The 8947-nt window shown below is 58.8% G+C and overlaps 1 pseudogene; it reads right to left on the reverse strand.

The window, feature by feature from the left end:
- Positions 1 to 1531: 1531 nt before the first annotated feature.
- On the reverse strand, positions 1532 to 8940 carry LOC105539910 (annotated as a pseudogene).
- Between the last annotated feature and the right edge of the window lie 7 nt (positions 8941 to 8947).

Here is an 8947-nt window from a genome sequence, read left to right on the forward strand (position 1 = left end):
TCCCTACTTCGCTTTTGTATATGGGCGCTGGACCCACAGCCCCACTCTCCAGCCATTTGGACACAAAAACAGATGCTATTGTTCTACCTTAGAGAACATGGCCAGTGGAAACAGGGCACACTGGAAATCAGAGTGAATGTCCTTGAAAGAGGGTCATGGGTCAACAAGGCCAAGCCAAAGGTTGCAGTAGAACGCTCTTCCTTAGAAATCTCTGGGAGTGAAGTAGGACTCAGTTACTCCCATCCCTGCCCCTGCAGCTGCCACTACCCCATTAGTTTGGACAGGGTCAGGGGGTGGGGGGAGATGCAGAGAAAAAATCAGACTGCCTGTGGCCCCTGGGCTCCTTCCCCAGTTGCTTCTGTCCTAGCTCAGGCCTGGGTGCCACTCTTACACTCTCACACTCGTGTGCTCACCCGTACACACATCACATCACACATCTTGTTGGTCACACAGTCACAGCCTGGCCTCTGCTCCCGTGGTCAAGTGGCCCGATACCCCCAGGGATGGCTCAAAGGAGTCAGGACTTGGATGTGGGGACATCAGGGTAGCAGAAGGAAATCTACACACCCAGAGCATCTCGGGGTTCAGACTCTCAGACCTGAGCTAGGTTTCCCAGGGAGGAGTTGCACAGAATGGAGAATGGAGGACGGCGAGAAGAAAGGATGAGGGATGCAACGTGTGGGCGGCCGCCAAGAGTGAAAATAGAGGGAAGTGCCACCTAAGTGCTGGAAAGAAGGGGGCAGGTGGGAGGAGCCCCACAGCCCTCTCCGCAAAAACGACTACCTCCAGGACTCAGCCCTCCCTGGGGGACAGGCTCCGCCAGCCCTCGGCCATACGTGACTCGGCAGCCACGGTCCCAGTTTCTTGGATGGAGACGGCCAGTTCTTGCCGCCAGGTCCGATGCTCTGGAATCCAGTCCCATTTCCTTCCCGGCCACACCCCTCCAGCGGCCTCTTTGGCTGCTTTCAGCCCCTACTTACTTGGTGATCCCGAGTGGGGCATGAGAGCACCTGGCGAGTAGGGCCGAAGGGATCAGGGGAAGCCTCTGGTCTGGAGGATACGGGGTGGCACTTCCCCAAGGGCGCACCCAGCAGCAGGAAGCCCAGAAGCCGGGCCCGCAACCCAGGCTGGGCTGGGGACATGGCGGGGGCTGGGCATCCCGGGGCTGGACTTGGGCGACCTGCAAGGCGACAGGCAGCAAGGCACAGGGACAGGAGACATGGGGGGTTCCGCCCCGAAGCGCCGCCCCAGCCCAGTGCCGGCCACGCCCATGCACGGAAGCTCCTCCCTGCCAGGCTCTGATGTGGTCGCCAGAGTTTAAGCCCCGCCCCAGCAGCACCAACAGCCCAGCTCCACCCTGCGCCGCAGCCAGTGCTCCTCGGCAAGCTCCGCCCCTCACTCCAGGTAGCAGCCACCCTGGTGAGGGACCACGCCACTGCCCCCTTGACACTCCTCTGGGCGGCCCAGGCTGGGGGACTTTGGGGCCGTGGGGCCGGCCCTGGTCTCTGCGTTCGTCCGGGAGGCTCTGCACCTGCAGCCAGGAGTCGTCCACATGCAGGCTTAGGGGCAGGCTGACGGTGGTCGTGTTGATGTCCCTGATGATGGTGAGTACCTCCTTCAGCATGTGGTGCATGCGCAGCATCTCGTCGCGCCGCTGTGCCTCTTCTGCCAACTGCTCCACCAGTGTGTTCTGGTCCCCACATGAGTACAGACTGGCCAGCAGCTCCAATATGAACTCCGTGGTCTGAGAGTGGGCAATCGGGGAGGAAGGTCGGGACCTGATGCCTGTGCGGCACTGGCTGCCGTGCTGGGCCCTGCTGGGACAGTGTGCTGGACTTGGAGCCCCTTGGAGTATGGCTTTTCACACCTGCTTCTACACCGTTTCAACTGGAAGATCCACCTCCCCACTGCCTTTTCTCAGTCAGATGGGGACACCGAGGTCCAGAGGAAAAGACACCTGTCCCACGTTACTGATCTGGGAGGGGACTCAGGACCTATCATGCCAATAGGAAACTTGTCTTTTCAGTTGTTGTTTTGTTTGGCAGGGGTGGGGGTGGTGATAGGGTCTCGCTCTGTCACCAGGCTGGAGTACAGTGATCACTGCTCACTGCAGCCTCAACCTCCTGGGATCACAGTGATCCTCCAATGTCAGCCTCTCGAGTAGCTCGGACTACAGTCACGTGCCACCACCAAGCCCAGCTATTTTTAAAATTTTTGTGTAGAGACAAGGTTTCACTATGTTGCCGAGGATGGTATGGAACTCCTGGGCTCAAGTGATTCTCCCACCTCCGCCTCCAGGAGTGGGAGTTGGAGCTGATGCCTGGATACGGGAGCTCTGTGGGTGGGAGTGAAACAAAACACAGGGTCCTGAGCTCTGGGGAGCAAGCAGTGTCCTCTGGTGAAGGAAATCCTAGACTTGCAGGCAGAAGTTGTGTCTCTTACTCACCATGTGCTCTGAATACAGTTACCTGCCCTCTATGAGCTTTAGTTTCCTTATCTGAAAAGTGGGGACACCTGACCCTTTCCCTGCCCAGTTCAGTGTTGTGGCACAGGGCTGCTGTCAAAACAAGACTCAGTCCTGGCCTCCTCCCCGAGTGGGCCAGGTAGCCCATGTAGCCTCTTCCAGGCTTTCCTGGGTGACACTGCCAGCCTGGCCCCCTGGTGCCCATTCAATCTAGTCCTTCATATTGCTGGAGAATGGGGAAGCTCTGAGTAACATGAGACTATAGAGTGCGAGACGGTTGCTGACGGTCTGGTCCCGTCCCTTCCTCATTCCTGGGCATTCCTGACAAAGGCTCCCAACAACTGCTAAGCAGCAGCTGTAGACAGCAGCCCAATGAATATCTCATTGTGGGGAGGGGGCCATAGCAGGAGTGGGGCTCCAGGGAAATACAGAACCCAGGCCTCAGAGGTGCTGATGTGAGAGACCCAAGAAACCTCAGCTTTGCACTTGCTGGATACCATCTGCACCTCTCAGGAGGGAGAATGCCAGGCCCAGGAGGTCCTTGCCCAAGCAAGGGAGCTTAGAAAGGGGGCTAGGGGTGGGCTCTGCCATTTTCAAGGGCTGGCAGGGGGACCCCTCTGGAGGTACTTGGAGCAGTACCGCATGCCATGGCTTCTGAGTGACAGAGTCAGCTCTGCACCCCACAAGACTGCTCCCTATCCAGAACTCCCTGTGATCATGTGCTGGGTTCAGATGCCCACACAGTCTCCTGGTGGGAACACCAGGTGTGATAACTGTAGGCCCAGGACAGCCTACAAAAGAGTCTGCCCTGCTCTGCCTTGCTATGGAACAACTCCTGTTCTGCCTTTGGGGAGAGGTGTTCATTTAAACGACGACTGGGCTGGCCCCCATGGCACAGCTACCACACAGAGTCTGCTGCTATCCATGGCTGAGAGCTCCAGTTCTTCTCTGAAGCCACCAGGATGGATGAATGGCAGCTTCATCCTCTTGGCCGACTCAGTTGCCTTTCATCAGCTCATCTGCTCCTAGGATCCACTCTGCCTCTGGCTGGCACCTGATCTGAATCCCAGGCTCACACCTCTGCCCACAGGCCCAGCAGCTGCTTCACCTTCAACTCCCTCCTCCACCAAGCACTGCCCCTCACCAGCTACTGGGGTGCCACTAGTACCCCTACATGGGGCTCCCTCTCCAGACTGTCTCTTATACACATCTAGATGTGTATAAGAGACAGTCTCACAGCCATACCTCTTTCCAGCAGAAGGCGCTGAGGGTCTTGGCATGAGGCCCATCTTCCTTCTGCAGGGCCCCATGCCAGGATGGCTCCAGAACCTGCAGGCCAAGGCCCGGGAGAGTGGGGAAGTAGGGCCCGGTGACGCAGAGCAGTGGAGGGACCAAGGTGTGGCTGCCACCCTCAGGGACGCTGAAGTTTTGCACTCCCGGTGGGGATGACAGTGGGCAGCACCTCCAGCTCTACGATACATCCTCGAGGGGAGCACCCAGGCTGAGGCCACAACCAGCAAGAAGGCATCGCTCCAGGCCTCAGGGCAGGAGTGCAGGTACAGGATCCTGCCTGCGTCCACCGCCTCTTGGGAGAAGCTCTGCATGGGGTCCAGGCTGGGTGGCTCATCTGCCAAGGCGCCAGGTGAAACCATCACCAGGTAGCTGGCACTCAGTGGGCTCTTCACTGAGAAAACGATGTCTGCCTTCTGGGCTGCCTCCTGGGCTGCCTGGTTAACAGAGGTCATGAGGACCAACAAGGGAACACAGATGGGTCTCAGAGGGGCCCACTGTGGCCCTAGGCAGCCAGAACAGGCTTGATCTTGCTCACCAGATACCACTGCTCATTTAGTCACACAAACACACGTGGGTTCACACACACAGCAGCCAGACATGCAGCTGTTCACATTTTTTGTTTTTTAAGACAGGGTCTCACCCTGTCACCCAGGCTGTAGTGCAGTGGTGCAATCACAGCTCCCTGCAGCCTCAACCTCCTAGGTTCAAGGGCTCCCACCTCAGCCTCCCAAGTAGCTGGGACCACAGGCATGAGCCACCATGCCCGGCTAATTTTAAAAAAGTTTTTTTGTAGAGACGGGGTTTCACTGGGTTGCCCCGGCTGCTGGACACATGTTATACCCACGCCACACACGGTTACAGGGGGTTGGTCACACAGCTTGAGATGCACTCCCTTGGGGAGGTGCATAATCACACGTCCCCAGACTCAGTGACACAGACACACGAGTTCATCAGACACTGACAGTCACACATATCCACATGCGTGTGTGAACACGCACACACACAGGCCCCCCTGCTCAGGATCTGTTCAGGCCTGTGGCTGGTTTGCTGGCAGTGTCTTCCCCAACCCCTGCTATTACCACCCAGGACCATCAGAGCATGCCCCGCCCCGCCCCACCCCACCCCTCCTAGAGGCACAGGCGCCCCCAACACAGGCCCTACAGAGCTCATGCCCCAAAGGCCACACGGGCTCCCTCACCTGATGGGCCATCCACAAGAGGCTAAACCACCCCCAAACTCACATTCCTGTTCTGTGCCTTTGCCCGGAATGTTCCTTTTGCCTGGAATACCACTCCCCATTCTCTGCTCCCAATGGCCTGTGCTCTTCAGAGCCCGGCCCAAACACTGTCTCCTCCCATGAGGCCTTCCTGATGCCAGATCTGCTGGCTTGCCGTGGGCCCCAAGCTCCAGACATGCAGACCAGAAGGGTCCCCGAAATGAGCAGTGTAGGAGAGTAAGGCCAAGAGCGGGCAAGAACTGGCCTGAGGTCACAGGGCATGTCAGTGAGCTCACTGCAGGGCCCGTGGCTGCTCTGTGCGGTTCCTGGGTGGGCAGAAGCCCTTGACAGACCCTCCTAGTCCTGGTCTGGGCTCCGAGAAGAGAGCGGGATACATGGGGGTCTGAGGCGCAGTGGCCTGTCTCCACGGCCAGCAATCCCCAAAGTTCAGGACCCGTGATGCCCTCCCAGGGAACTGACTGCAATGCAGATTCTCGGGCTCCACTTCAGAGATTCTGTAGGGCTGGGTGGGGTCCAGGAATCTGCATGCTCAGCCACGCCATGGACACGAGTGGACACGACCTCTAGAGGCACACACAACTCCCAGGAGGATGGGTGTACAGCAGGCTCCCCAAAAACTCTTGGGAACACAACATATACAGGAGCACATCTGAGACACGTGTACACACACAATCTGGGACCACCACAGCCACAGCCCAAGTCACATGTGTACCTGGCATGGAGGCTGGGCGGGAGGCCCTCTACCTGGTCCACTACCCCGCTCACCACCTCCAGCTCCTCGCCTCCAGCTGGTCCTTTCTGATCTCAGCTGCCTCTCCCTGAAAGATGTAGATCTTCTTGTGCCGGGCCAGCTTCAGTGGGGCTAGTGGGCCCTCTAGGGCAACAGTCACTTGTAGTGTGGCATCTGTGTGCACTGGCCCTGCTTCCATTGAGAAGGCCAGGGTGCTGTGGGGTCTGAGGCTCCCATTGTGGCCGTAGAGAATGGCCCCATGCAGCAAGTACTGCTGGGAGATGACTGTGGCTGGCTCAGTGGCCCGGAGCAATTGTCCCTAGCGAGGACACTCTGTGACGTGGTAGTGGATCTCATCCCCACTGTGGATGTCGAGGTTGGTGTCCAGGTGGAGCTCGGCCGTGTTGACGGTACCCTGGCCTCCTTGAGGGACCATGAGGCCAGAGCCACTGGCCACACAGAGGTAGGGCTCCAAGGCCTGCACCTCCAGCAGAGTGGTGGCCTGGTGCTGCCCATCAGACGCCTGCAGCTGGATCCAGCGTGGTCAGCCCCAGTGCGCAAACAGGACTCACCTCTTCCTGAGGTCCCTCATGGATGAAGCAGTAGATGGGCTGCATGGGCTCATCCACGACTATGATACTGCCAAAGAGGAGGTCCTTGTGGGTCAGCACCAGCTGGGCATCAGCAAAGCCCGAATCAGCACTGCTGAAGGCCACGTCGACTGTAGTCAGCAGCCGCCACCTACCCTGGGCCACATGGAAGACGTGGCTGATGATCTGCATAGGGGCGTGGTCATTCACGGGCTGGATGGCCACTTGGAAGACACCCAGTACCTCCTCCCAGGCCATGTCACCACTGCTCTCATCCTGGCGGGTAGCAACAAATGGGATATCACCTTCTGTGATCTCAGAATCATCATGCTGGCAGACCAGCCGGCCACACAACAGGTCTCCATTGGTGAAGGATGTCACCATAGTGGTCTTGTCCTGTGTGCCATGCCAAGTCAACCTCCCATGGCAGGGGCCACTCCATGACCTCATAGAGGTAGCCGGCACTGTTGAGACTCTGGAAGAGCTTGTCAGTAGAGAGGACACCCTCATCATCCTCAGGCACCACGAGGACATTGGTGAGGACAGGCATGTCTGGGTCACCGCCAGTATGGATGGAGAAGGTACAGAGCAGGGAGAAATATGGTGGAGCTGTGACACAGAAACAGAAGGTGTCCTCCACTGCTACTGAGGTGCGTGCCGTGGCCCCACAGGTCACCTGGCCAGCCTGTACATCATCCTGGGTGAAGCCCTGGCCGCCTGACAGCCTCATGCCCTGTAGTTGAAGGCTGCCTTTCCTGGGAGCCTGAACCACCTCATAGTGGAAGGTTGGAGGGCTTGGGCCTGCCTCCTCCAGAGTGGCCTCCAGGTGGGCTGTGATGAGGGTGTCCTGCTGGGTGTCCTGAGTATGCAGTGGCTCCAGCTGTAGCATCCACACTGTGGCTCTCTGGATGGTCACTGGGAAGGACAGATTGCTCAGGATTTCCCAGCCCACCTGCACCTCCAGATCCAGGCTCTCCACGGTGTCCTCGATGTGGTGCTGTGGGTCGGTGCTCAGCTACCTCACGCGGCCCTACTCCACGTCCGGCTGGTGGAATGCCTGTGTGGCCCACCACTCAGCACCCTCCACCCCACCAGCCCCCTGCTTCTGCAGCTCCCTGAACTGCAGGGCTCCAGCGATGCCAAACAGCACGCTCACATCCTGCCACACGGCGCTGGTCTCCACCGACAGGTTGGTGGGCAAGATGGGCATGGCAGAGCCCTGGGCCAGGCACAGTCCTGTGTTGTGGTGGATCTGTATGAACAGCTGGACAGCCACCACCTTCAGCGTAGCTGAGGGCGGGGTGGCCTGCAGTCCATCGCTGATCCAGAAAATCAAGTGCTGTGCAGGGCCACCGCGGTGGTCACAGACTAGGCTGCCGGCCTCCAAATCCCAGCAGGAGAACTCGGTCACTGGCTCCCCAGGCTGCTCCACGGTCTCAGTGCTCCACGGGGAGGCCAGAGGGGGCACCAAGGAGCTAGAAGGCGAGGCCCTCACAGGCAGAGTCCGGGTCATAGGCCTGGAAAACCTCAGGCCCCAGTGGCTTCTGCATGTGTTCCAGAAACACCATGAGGCTGCCACGTGGAAAGATGATGCCGCGTGGGTCACTGACAGGGTGAACCTGGAAGGGCAGGAGGTCATTTTGGCCCCTCTGTAGGCATGAGGGCATGGGCACCAGAGCCGTCACTGACACCTCTAGCACCAGCTGGTCAGAGCTGTCCTCAGGGCCATCGTGGATGAAGCGGGCCTTGTGGTTCACCATGTCCAGGAGGGTGAACATTTTTCATGCCTGGGCACCCGGGATGTCCAGTTCAACCTCGCCCTAGCATGCCCCTCAGGTCACGCTGAACAGCACCTGGGATGTGCGCAGCTCAGCCTCCATCAGGGCCAGCATGGGTTGCACGTGCTGCCACTCAAGCCAGGCTGTGCCACCCTCAGCCACCACCAGTGGGCGGATAGTCAACAGCTGGGTGAAATTAGGAGACAGGGTGCAGCCCTAGCTCAGGCACTCATGGCTCAGCTAGCTCCATGGCCAGCCAAGTCTTGGGGGCCAGCATGGAGAAAGCTTCATAATGGTCACAGGCATCATCCTCATACTCCTCCACCTCCTCCAGCCTTCAGCCAGCTGCCATGTTGTGCGTCAACAAGGCTTCCCGCAGCCCCCGCCTCTGGCCATTGACACTGAGGTCTTCCATGCAGCCATCCCAGCAGTGAGGCATTGGCGGCTCCTCGTGTCAGGTCTGGGCGGTATTCCTGGAGGTGACAAGAGGCCTCTGCAACCAGGCCCCAAAGAAGAAGACTGCCACGTGGCTCCAGGTAGCTGAGGACTCCTCAGTTCAAAGTACATGTGGAGTACTGGTCCATGGAGATTTCCAGCTGGTGAATGTTGATGTGGACACTGACCTTGTGGGACTGCCTGTCAGCCACAGGCACACTGCTGAGGAGCAATGCAGTACCCTGGCCCTTCTCGACCATGGCCCACAGGTGGCCCTCAAATATGTCCACATGGATGAAGTCCCCATGCGGGTCCCCTGCCTGGAAGGCCAAGGGTGCCTGCTGGCACTGTGTGGTGAGTGTCAGCTCCAGGGTTCCTTCATCCTGAGTGCCCCAGGCAGGGACGGCAGCTAAAGAGTGG

Source organism: Mandrillus leucophaeus, unplaced genomic scaffold, assembly GCF_000951045.1.
Source record: "Mandrillus leucophaeus isolate KB7577 unplaced genomic scaffold, Mleu.le_1.0 Scaffold2109, whole genome shotgun sequence".
NCBI lineage: Eukaryota > Metazoa > Chordata > Mammalia > Primates > Cercopithecidae > Mandrillus > Mandrillus leucophaeus.